Source organism: Monodon monoceros, unplaced genomic scaffold (assembly GCF_005190385.1).
Source record: "Monodon monoceros isolate NGI ecotype Baffin Bay Population unplaced genomic scaffold, NGI_Narwhal_1 Super_Scaffold_22, whole genome shotgun sequence".
In the NCBI taxonomy this organism is placed as follows: Eukaryota; Metazoa; Chordata; class Mammalia; order Artiodactyla; family Monodontidae; genus Monodon; species Monodon monoceros.
Window position 1 is genome coordinate 120,122,168 of NW_021703779.1, and position 12,934 is coordinate 120,135,101.

The 12,934-nt window shown below is 42.4% G+C and overlaps 1 pseudogene; it reads left to right on the plus strand.

The window, feature by feature from the left end:
• Positions 1–241: 241 nt before the first annotated feature.
• The window catches only part of LOC114905910, a 20,016-nt pseudogene continuing 7,323 nt past the window's right edge, over positions 242–12,934 (plus strand).

The window sequence follows — 12,934 nt, forward strand, 5'->3', positions numbered from 1 at the left end:
CCAAGATGGGAAGACGGCCTTCTGAAAACCAGGAAGAGGGCTCTCACCAGACACTAGACCTGCTGGCACCTTGATTTTGGACTTCCCACCTCCAGAACTGTAAGAAACAAATGTCTGCTGTTTCTGAGACACCCAGTCTGCGGCATCTTTGTTACAGCAGCTCGAACTCATGAGGACCCCTAGCAGCAATGTGAGTGCCTCGTGGAAGAAGGAATAGGTGACTTGGTCAGTGTTTGACAGGATGAGGTTCCAGGATCTATGGGGAAATCCAAGTGGAGACGCCAAGGAGGAAGCTGCGTCTCTAGAAGATAGGTGTGCACGGCGGATCCGGGTGTGAGGGTGTCGGCAGTGAGGGTGAGGATGAATGAGGGCCCCTGACCACGTCTGAAGAGCAGGAATGCCCAGTGCACAGGGCAGAGGTTCAGGAAACATAAACTTTTAAAGTGTGAGTAGCGAAAGAGGATTATCCGGCAGAGTCTGAAGAAGGATTGCACTCAGGATTGCAATCAGGAGAGAATGGTTTCACACGAAGAAAGCATATCAGGAAGAGGGTGGTCACAGTGTCAACGACTGCAAACATTCCTATAGGAAGAAAAAACGGGGAAGAAGAAAATATCTCGTTCATGGATTATTTGAAAAAGTCCAGACCACTAATTTTCTATTGTGCACCCACTTTATCCAGGGAAGATAATGTTCTTCTGATTCGAAATGACAGAGCAGACAGTTCAAGGAGGGAATGGTAGCCACAGGTTAATCGGGAGACGGCAGGAGATGATTTAACCATTTACAACACATACAGGCCCTCCGGTCAGCTTAACGACTGATGTTCCTGCTACTGAAGGACCACACAGGTATCATCTCAGTCACTGTCAGTAAATTTTGTCATCACTTGTAGAACAGGAGACAGATGACAGGAGATTGGGGATGGGCAAAGGTTGCTGAGAATTTCAAGACAAGGGAAACAAATGGGGACTTAGAGAATAACACTGTCAGTCTGGCCCTGCATCCTAACAAGGTGTTTGGAAGCAGGAGGGGTCAGAGGTGACTCCAGGGCTTAGGACCAGGTCACTGATTGATGGTGAACACATCAAAAAATAACATAGAAGCCTGGGCCACACTTTGGCAGGAAAGAGAATGTAACTTGGCTCTCTTGGGCCCGAGCTGATGCTGGGCTGTGCACATGTAAACACTGCAGACGAGGTGACACTCCAGAGAAGAGGACCGTCCCAGCTGCAGATTCACACATGGGAGCCCCCGCATGGCTGATGTTTCCTGTAATGGTATGAAAATAACCGTTCTCAGAAAGTGGTAGGAAGAGGAAGGCCCTGGGCTAAGGACTGGGCCTCGAGTGCTTTGTGCTGTTGGCAGTGAGAGGAGAAGGATGCTCAGGAAGGTCGGGGGAGAAGCAGGAACAGGCAGCGTCAGGAGTCCCGTGGGTGCACCAGCCTCTCGCTCCTCCGGTCGTGACCTTTCACGACTTGTCCCCTCTACCTGGGATGCCCTTCCCCACACCCCAGCCCATCACCAGGGAAACTTCTCTTCCCCCTTAAAACCGCACCTCACGTGTCACCATCTCCAGAGGACCTTCCCTGACCCTCCTCCCTTCTGCCCCCTCAAACACACACACACACACACACACACACACAGTTCACGCCCACCCCATTCCTTTCCTGTGCATGTGTTTTTACAGGCGCGCACACCGCACGAGTATCAGTTGCCTGTGAGGGAAGGATCTGCTCCAGGCCTCTCTCCTTGGCTTGTGGATGGCCGTCTTCTCCCCTGTCTCTCACATCATCTCCCCTCTATCCATGCCTCTGTGTCCACATTTCCTGTTTTCATAAGACACCAGTCATATGGGATCTCATGGTGTTTACTTGGTTACCTCTGTAAAGACCCTGTTTCCAAATACAGTCACATTCTGTGGTCCTGGGAATTAGGATTCAACATGCGTATTTTGCAGGATACCATTCAACTCTTAACGATGTCCAAGCTGAACCCGTTTTCTAAGGGCTGGTCTTCTCCTTATTACCCATAAACAGAACAGAAAAATAGTGAATGATGATATCCTATGTAGAGGGTCCAGTCCTCAAATCCTTTCCATTTTATGTGAAAGAAAAACAGAAACGTTGGTATAGACCCACTTGAACACATGTACAAACACAAAACCAAAGGAGTTCTGGAACTTCAGCCTCATCTACAAATGCTTCCCTAGAACAGACCCATCCCTGCCTTGGCTGCTCAGCTGACTTAGGGTTACTCATTTACCAATAGCGTGAGTCAGAGGGATCTCAGAATAAGCAAGACGTCCACTGCTGCCAAACAGAACAGGTCACAGGAAGCCCACGGCCAGGTAGAGCCGCAGAAGGAGCCAGGCCGAACCTGGGAAAGTCTCCTCACCTCTCTCAGCCCCAATTTCCCATCAGTAAAGTGCAGATGAGGGTAATAGTGCAGCCCACTGGCTCATTCTAAAGATTAAGCAAGATATGAAGCTAAAATGTACATCACAGCGCCTGACAGATAGTAAGTGGTCCATAAATGTTAGCTGAAAAAGATGTAAAGCGTAGCCAGGTGTGAGCTAAGTACTCATTCTTCCTGGTTCACTGGATTTAGAAGCGATAACCAGGTGGCCTCTTACGTCACTTAGCATCCTCTGGAGGCCCAAATGCTAGCCCACTCCCATTGCTGGAGTTTAATGTGTTAAGATAGCCTCACTCTGATGATTCCTCATTTCATAGAAGGCTTGCTTTGAGATCCATAATACAAGAGAGGTTCTCCCAAACACACACAGGCAGTATAGACCGAGGCAATCGTTTCCATGACAACAAGGAACCTAGGAAAGTGACAGGTAAATTTCTGCCACGTCCGTACCTCATCCCGCTCTTCTCACAGGTGAGTTTTTTGCCTCATGGTTTTGAGACACTGAAAAATCCAACAGCCCACCTTAGAATATGCGCCACAGAAAAGATACTTAAAAGGCAAGTCCAGTCTGCCTAAGGTTTTGACTGGACATCAATCATTCCTTTAGATTAATGCAGATGTCAGACCAAGGGTAAGAGAATGTGTGTATAGGGTGGGGGGCATTCATAGCTTGTCATTATGTGTTGAAACAATTCTTTTTTTTTGCGGTACGCGGGCCTCTCACTGTTGTGGCCTCTCCCGTTGTGGAACACAGGCTCCGGACGCACAGGCTCAGCGGCCGTGGCTCACGGGCCCAGCCGCTCCGCGGCATGTGGGATCCTCCCTGACCGGGGCACGAACTCGTATCCCCTGCATCGGCAGGCGGACTCTCAACCACTGCACCACCAGGGAAGCCCATGTGTTGAAACAATTCTTAATTTCACTGAGGATAGGCAACAAGAAGCTCTTTTCTTCAGGTCAACAAAGTCTGGTCAGGTGAGCTCTGGGGCGCTTGCTTCATTAAAGCAGAGGTAGGAGATAAAAACACAATATGCAATTGCAACTGGTATAGCTACATTAACATGAAATAAAATAGAATTACAGCAATATCAATTAGTAGGGAGAAAGACTTTAACTTCAGAATGATAAAAGGCTTAATTAATCATGAATACATAACAAAGTGTCCATCATTTTGTTTGTGCTAAAAATATGGCCAACAATATATAAAAAGATAATTAGTAGAATTATAATAAAATTGAAAACTTTTCAAACATTGCATACTGGTCTCCTTAATGGATAGGTCGAGCAGACAAACATATTAGTAAAGATATTGAAAACTGGAATTAAACCATTAACAATTTAAACTTTATAACTGCTGTGTAATTCCTGAAGAATACATATTCTAAAAACCATACACTGAACACTTGTAAACATTGACTATATCCTTGGCTACAAAGCTCGTCTCAATAAAAATCAAACAATTTCAGTTATGGCATATTCTCTGTGATCACAATGTCAGAAATCAACATCACAAAGATAAAATGAAAATTCTTGCTTTTCAAAATTTTAAAATATGCTTTAAAAATCTTTAGGTGAAGAAAAAAGTCTTAATGGAAATTAGAACTATTTTGAAATAAAAGTTAATACAAATGCTATATCTAAATGTGTGGGATGAAGTTAAAGCCATGTTTAGCAGGAAATTTATTCCTTAAATACATATATCAGAGAAAAAAGTAAAGGATGAAGATTAATGCAGTAATAGTCTATTTTAGTAAGTTTAGAAACAAAATGGAAGAATTAACCCCCAGAAGATAAAAAGAAAATATTAAAGATGAGAGCCAAATTAACGAACCAGTACATGAATATACAATAAAAGGGGGTCAAGAAAACCAAAAATTTGTCCTTTGACATAAATAATAAAATTGATAGACTTCTGGTTTCAGCACTTATAGGAAAAGAGCTTGAAAGTCGCCATTTCATTTCTTACAAAAAGAAAAAAGCTGAACAATTGAAAATCAACTTTTCTTGGATCCTTCAGAGAATCAAAGTATCAGAGCAAACTGCGACCCCAAAGTCTACAATGACAGGCAAATACAGAGACTCATAACAGAGAACAGCTAACATATAGCAAAAGGCACTGGAGATAACACTTAAATGGTAACAGACAAAATGTTGGAGTTTGAGTGTGGCCTAGCCAGAAAATGAGAAACTCCTGGGGACCCAACCTCAGGGAGAATCCCATGCTTTCATGGGCTTTCACTCCAGGAACCACACCATGTTCTCCAAGTAAGGATCCAGGAAAAATTTTCCCTTTGTTTCTAGCAGGAGGGGAAAAATAACCTCTTTGAAATATTCCCAGAGAGTTCTCCACAACAAAGACCTACCCTCCAGCAGAAAAGACTTTAACTGAGCCTTATCCCACCTGGGGGATAGAGCATGTGCCTGACTGCCAGCACCCTCTGTGTGTCACCTAAAAGGGGGATATCTGAGAAGCGCTTCCGAAGCTCACAGTTCAGGGACATAGGACCACTAAAATTTTAACTGTAAGATTATAGAACATTTACCCTTTGACATACACCATCACCATACCAATATAATTCACAGATGGAAGCAGAGACCCAGAGGAAGTATTTTCATGGAAGCCAATAGACAACAGAGGAGACAAAAAGAAAAAAGAAAAAAAAAAAAGACATGACAAGAATTTGAAACCTCTGTCATCTACAGCTACAGCAAACATTAAATATAGGCAAACTTAACCAGAATGCATAAAACCTCACACTACAAGTTTATTTAACTTAGTTTGTATCACTCAATACATCATGCCTAGTTTTAACAACAAATTACAAGGTATGTTAAATAAAAAGAAAAAACAGTCTGGAAAGACAAAACAAGCATCAAAATAAGACTCAGATGTGACATATATTTTGGAATTATCAAGCAGGAAATTTAAAATAACAATAATAATATGTTAAGGAGTCTAACAGAAAAGTAGACAATATGAAAAAATAAATGAGTAATATAAGCAGAGAAACAGACACTATGAGAAGCAATCAAAAGAAAATTCTGGAAAACTAAAACATGGTAACATAAATGAAGAATGCCTTTGATGGGCTCATCAGAAGAATGGGCATGGCTGGAGAAAGAATCAGTAAACTCGAAGATGTGTCAAGAGAAACTTCCTAAATTATAATACAAAGGGGAAAAAAGAATGAAAAATAAAAGAACAAAATATCTAAGAATTCCAAAAATGTGTAACACATGAATAATTTGAATATCAGAAGGCGAAGAAAGAGAACAAAGTAGAAGAATATTTGAACTAGGACTTTCGATGTCCAAGGGCAAGAGAAGATGGATGTCTCAGCTCAAGCAAAGACAACAAATTCACCCTTTCTCCACCTGTTTGTTCTATTCAGGGGCTCAAGGGATTGGATGATACCCTTCCACATTAGTGATGGAAGATCTTCTTTACTCAGTTTACCAATTCAAATGCTAATCTCTCTAAGAAACATTCTCACAGACACACCTAAAAATAATGTTTTACCAGCTATGTGGGCATCCCTTAGTGTAGTCAAGTTAACACATAACAAGGTTAGGGGGCCTCTCTTATTTTCTAAAGCCTTCAACTAGTTGGAAGAGTCTCACCCAACTTATGGAGGAAAATCTGTTTTACTCAAAGTCTGTTGATTTAAATGCTAATCTCACCTTTAAAAAAATACCTTCACAGTGACATTTAGACTTGTGTTTGACCAAATATCTAGGTACTGGGCCCTAGCCAAGTTGACACTTAAAATTAACCAGAGAGGGGCTTCCCTGGTGGCGCAGTGGTTGAGAGTCTGCCTGCCAATGCAGGGGACACGGGTTCGTGCCCGGGTCCGGGAAGATCCCACATGCTGCAGAGCGGCTGGGCCCGTGAGCCATGGCCGCTGAGCCTGAGCATCCAGAGTCTGTGCTCCGCAGCAGGAGAGGCCACAGCAGTGAGAGGCCCGCGTACCGCAAAAAAAAAAAAAAAAAAAAAAAAAATTAACCAGAGAGGACTTCCCTGGTGGTCCAGTGGTTAAGACTCCCTGCTTTCACTCCAGGGGGTATGGGTTTGATCCCTGGTCAGGGAACCAAGATCCCACATGCCATGTGGCACGGCAAAAAAGAAAAAAAAAAAAAAAAACAGATTAATGAGGAATATTACATAATGATAAAGAGTTAAATTTTATAAAAAGACATAATGATTCTAAACGCATATGTTGCTAACAACAGAGTGCCAAAATACATGAAACAAAACCTGATTGAAATTTAAGGAGAAATAGACAAATCATCTATTGGGGTTGGAAACTTTTGTCAAATAAAAACAATTCTGGACTTAGATAAGGAGAGATTTTATTCAGAAGAAAAACTATTGTAACAGGGAGATCTACCCCATCTCAGAAATCTGCAAGCATCTCAAAATCAAACAAAAACGTAAGCAGTACCTTTGGTACTGCCAATTAGAAGAAATGCCCAGCAGGGTCTGACAGAACACGTGTCACAATGTGGTCAGCCAATTCTCAATATAAACTGATAAGGGAAGATGTTCTGCACTTTAGTACTTGCTCACACTTGGGGACAAGCAAAGTTCAGGGGCCCTAGGGAAGAGAGAAAACTGACTAAATTTTGGTCAAGACAGAATAGAGAGTAAGAAATAGACAACTGTGGACGCTTGGTCAGTCAAAACTCCCCTGTTAGTAATTGATAAATCAACCAGGTGGAAAATCAATAGGATGTAAATGACCTAAACAGCACTATCAGGTAAACTGGTCTAATTGAGACTTATGAAATACTCCATCCAACAAGAGTAGAATTCACCTTCTTCTCAAGTCACATGAATTTTCTCAAGAACAGTCACCGAGATAAACCACATTCTAGGCCATAAAACACACCTTAACCCCTTTAAAGGAAAGCGTATGGAGTGATATCAGCAAGATGTTGGAAACCATGGATCCTCCTTCCTCCCACAAACAAACTGGTTCAGCAACAATTCATGGACAAATTCCCATTGTAAGAAATCTAGAAACTAAGAGAAAGTCTCCTGCACCCGAGGAAAGCTAAACCAGACTCACTGAAGCGGGTAGGGAGATTTGGGACACCTCTCACTGGGGTCCCTGATCCCAGCCCAGCTCCATAGGATCCGGAAGAGATCCCCTAGCTCCCAACTTCACCCAGGGAAATGAAGGGGTTGGTTCACATATCCAACACCCCAACTTTTTCAAAGGGGCTCCCTAGAGGACTGGCTTTTGTCTTGCTAGTTGGACTTCTGACATGTCCAGCATAGTCTAGCAGCCAGGGGCAGAGCTGAACTGATGGCTTGGGCTGGTAGATGCCATAGATTCTTTCCTCTGCTCAGCACAGAATGAACAGATGGAAAATCCCAGCTTTCAGCTTCCTCCTGGGGAAGGAAAGAGTTGATCCGTGCAGCCAGCTTCCCAACTTCTCCTGAGATGCCCAAAGACCTAGCATCTATCTCACTAGTCCTAGAGTTCAAACAGGTCCAGCACCATCTACCAGCCCCAGGAGAGACAGAAGTCACACAGCTTGGGCTAGTAGATGCCTTCTCTTGCTCAGCACACAGTGAGCAGATAAAAAACCCAAGCTCTCAGTTTCCCCCTGAGGAGGGAAAGAATTATTAGAGGCCCCAGAACCTCTGGCAGGACTGATTTGTTGGAGTCTTGTCCTATACGTGGCCAGCCCATGAAGACTGGGAGAAGTGCCTGCTTTGTCTAATGCACAGACACCAACACAGAGAGTCAAGGAAAATGAAGAAAAAGATATCCTAAACCAGTCAAGTCTAAAGAACAAGGCAATTCTCCAGAAACTAATCCTAATAAAAGAAATCACACAATGTATATTCTCATACCACAAAGCAATTGAATGAGAAATAAACAGCAGGAAGGTAGCTCTAAAGTTCCCAAATATTTGGAAATTAAAGAATACATTTTTAAATAATACAACAAACAAAGAAAAAGTCTCAAGAGAAATTTTGAAAAATACTTTGAACCTAATGAATATAAAATACAACTTATAAATTTTGTGAGATGAGTGGAAAGTAGTGCTTAGAAGGAAATTCGTGGTATAAAATACATATTTTAGAAATGAACAGTGATCTATTATCCATAATCTAAGTTTATATCTTAGGAAACTAAAGAAAAAATACATTTAAGTCTAAAACTAGAATAAAAATAGAAATAATAAATATTAGAGCAGAAATCAATAGAATTTAAAACAGGACAGAAATAGAGAAAATCAAAGAAACTTAAAGCAGTTTCTTTGAAAAGATAATAATAAGTGATAAACCTGCAGACAGGCTAACCGAAAGAAAAAGAGAGAGTACAAGATACAAATATCATAAATGAAAGAAGGATCATATAACTGATCCTATGAAAATTTAAAAGATAACAACAGAATACTATTAACAATTCCATGCCCACAGTTCTGATAACCTGAATGAAATGGACCATTTGTTTGAACGACACAAACTACAAAAAGTCACACAAAGAGAAACAGATAATCTGGGTAGGCCTAAAACTATTACAGAAAATAAAAATTAATAACCTTCCAAACAGGGAAGCACTAGACCCAGATGATTTCACTGGTGAATTCTACCAAACACTTAATGAAGAAATAATATCGATTCTCTATAATCTCTTTTGGGAAATAGGAACAGAAGGACCACTTCCTAACTCATTTTATGAGGCCAACATTACCCTTTTATGAAATCCAGATAAAGATACCACAAGAAAGAAAAACTATAGACCATTCTCCCATGAGCATAGATACAAAAATCTTCAACAAAATATTAACAAATTGAATCCCGCACTGTATTAAAAAATATACACCATGATAAAGTATATATGCAAGGCTCATTCAACATGCAAAAATCAATCAATGCAAACCATATCAATAGTCTAAAGAAAAAAATAACATGTGATAAGGTCAATTGATGCAGAAAAGCATCAGACAATAACTTACATCCATTCATGATAAAAACTCTCAGCGGGGCTTCCCTGGTGGCGCAGTGGTTGGGAGTCCACCTGCCGATGCAGGGGACACGGGTTTGTGCCCTGGTCCGGGAGGATCCCACGTGCCACGAAGTGGCTGGGCCCGTGGGCCATGGCTGCTGAGCCTGCGCGTCCGGAGCCTGTGCTCCATGGTGGGAGAGACCACAACAGTGAGAGGCCCACGTACAGCAAAAAAAAACTCAGCAAACTAAGAGTACACAGACAGATTCTCTACATGGTAAATAACACAAAAAATCTATAGCTAACATCATACTTCATGATGAGAAAGTAAATGCTTTACCACTTTGGGGAACAAGGCAACGATATTCTCGCTCGCCACTCCAATTCAAAATTATACTGGAATTCCTAGCTAGTGCAAAAAGACGGGGGGAGTAAGGGGTTACAAATTAGAAAGGAAGAAATAAAAATATCTTTGCAATTGTGATTTTCTATGTAGAAAATGCTCCCCCAAAAAGGTCAAGATAAACTTCTGGCACGAATAGCAATTATAGTAACTTTGTATTATATAAAGATAATATAAAAATGTCCATTGCTGTGGAGACCTTCAAGATGGCATAAGAGTAAGACGTGGAGGGCTTCCCTGGTGGCACAGTGGTTGAGAGTCCGCCTGCCAATGCAGGGGACATGGGTTCGTGCCCCAGTCCGGGAAGATCCCACATGCCACGGAGCGGCTAGGCCCGTGAGTTATGGCCGCTGAGTCTGCGCATCCGGAGCCTGTGCTCCGCAACAGGAGAGGCCACAACAGTGAGAGGCCCACGTACCGCGCAAGAGGGGTGGGATAGGGAGAGTGGGAGGGAGAGAGACGCAAGAGGGAAGAGATATGGGAACATAGGTACATGTATAACTGATTCACTTCGTTATAAAGCAGAAACTAACACACCATTGTAAAGCAATTATACCCCAATAAAGATGTTTTAAAAAAAAGGGTAAGATGTGGACGTCACCTTCCTCCCCACAAATACATCAGAAATACATCTACATGTGGAACAACTCCTACAGAACACCTATTGAATGCTGGCAGAAAACCTCAGACCTCCCAAAAGGCAAGAAACTCCCCACATACCTGGGTAGGGCAAAAGAAAAAAGAAAAAACAGAGACAAAAGAATAGGGACAGGACCTGCACCAGTGGGAGGGAGCTGTGAAGGAGGAACGGTTTCCACACACTAGAAGCCTCTTCGCAGGTGGAGACTGCGGGTGGCGGAACGGGGGGGGGCTTTGGAGCCGCGGAGAAGAGCACAGCAACAGGTGTGTGGAGGGCAAAGCGGAGAGATTCCCGCACACAGGATCGGTGCTGACCGGCACTCACCAGCCCGCGAGGCTTGACTGCTCCCCCGCCGGGGCGGGCGGGGCTGGGAGCTGAGGCTCAGGCTTCGGTCGGAGCGCAGGGAGAGGACTGGGGTTGGTGACGTGAACACAGCCTGCAGGGGGTTAGTACGCCACGGCTAGCCGGGAGGGAGTCCGGGAAAAAGTCTGGAGCTGCCTAAGAGACAAGAGACTTTTTCTTCCCTCTTTGTTTCCTGGTGCGCGAGGAGAGGGGATTAAGAGCGCTGCTTAAAGGAGCTCCAGAGACGGGTGCAAGCCCGCGGCTAAAAGCACGGACCCCAGAGGTGGGCATGAGACGCTAGGGCTGCTGCTGCAGCCGCCAAGAAGCCTGTGTGGGAGCACAGGTCACTCTCCACACCTCCCGTCCCGGGAGCCTGTGCAGCCCACCACTGCCAGGGTCCTGTGATCCAGGGACAACTTCCCCGGGAGAACGCACGGCGTTTTCTTTAAGAAAATAATCTGGGCTTCACAGGCAAATTCTATCAAACATTTAGAGAAGACCTAACACCTATCCTTCTCAAACTCTTCCAAAATACAGCAGAGGGAGGAACACTCCGAAACTCATTCTACGAGGCCACCATCACCCTGATACCAAAACCAGACAAAGATGTCACAAAGAAAGAAAACTACAGGCCAATATCACTGATGAACATAGATGCAAAAAACCTTAACAAAATACTAGCAACAGAATCCAACAGCACATTAAAAGAATCATACAACATGATCAATTGGGGTTTATCCCAGGAATGTAAGGATTCCTCAATATATGCAAATCTATCAATGCGATACACCATATCAACAAACTGAAGGAGAAAAACCATATGATCATCTCAATAGATGCAGAAAAAGTTTTTGGCAAAATTCAACACCCATTTATGATAAAAACCCTCCAGAAAGTACGCATAGAGGGAACTTACCTCAATATAATAAAGGCCATATATGACAAACCGACAGCCAACATCGTTCTCAATGGTGAAAAACTGAAACCATTTCCACTAAGATCAGGAACAAGACAAGGTTGTCCACTCTCACCACTATTATTCAACATAGTTTTGGAAGTTTTAGCCACAGCAATCAGAGGAGAAAAAGAAATAAAAGGAATCCAAATCAGAAAAGAAGAAGTAAAGCCGTCACTGCAGATGACATGATAATATACATAGAGTATCCTAAAGACGCTACCAGAAAACTACTAGAGGTAATCAATGTATTTGGTAAAGTAGCAGGATACAAAATTAATGCACAGAAATCTCTTGCATTCCTATACACTAATGATGAAAACTTTGAAAGAAGAATTAAGGAAACACTCCCATTTACCATTGCAACAAAAAGAATAAAATACCTAGGAATAAATCAACCCGAGAAGACAAAAGACCTGTATGCAGGAAACTATAAGACACTAATGAAAGAAATTAAAGATGATACCAACAGATGGAGAGATATATCATGTTGTTGGATTGGAAGAATCAACATTGTGACAATGACTATACTACCCAAAGCAATCTACAGATTCAATGCAATCCCTATCAAACTACCAATGGCATTTTTCACAGAACTAGAACAAAAAAAATTCACAATTTGTATGGAAACCCAAAAGAACTCAAATAGCCAAAGCAGCCTTGAGAAAGAAAAACGGAGCTGGAGAATCAGGCTCCCTGACTTCAGACTATACTACAAAGCTACAATAATCAAGACAGTATGGTACTGGCACAAAAACAGAAATATACATCAATGGAACAGGATAGAAAGCCCAGAGATAAACCCACGCACATATGGTCACCTTATCTTTGATAAAGGAGGCAAGAATCTGCAATGGAGAAAAGACAGCCTCTTCAATAAGTGGTGCTGGTAAAACTGGACAGCTACCTGTAAAAGAATGAAATTAGAACACTCCCTAACACCACACACAAAAATAAACTCAAAACAGATTAAAGACATAAATGTAATACCAGACACTATAATACTCTTAGAAGAAAACATAGGCAGAACACTCTATGACATAAATCACAGCAAGATCCTTTTTGACTCACATCCTAGAGAAAGGGAAATAAAAACAAAAATAAACAAATGGGACCTAATGAAACTTCAAAGCTTTTGCACAGCAAAGGAAACCATAAACAAGATGAAAAGACAACCCTCAGAATGGGAGAAAATATTTGCAAATGAATCA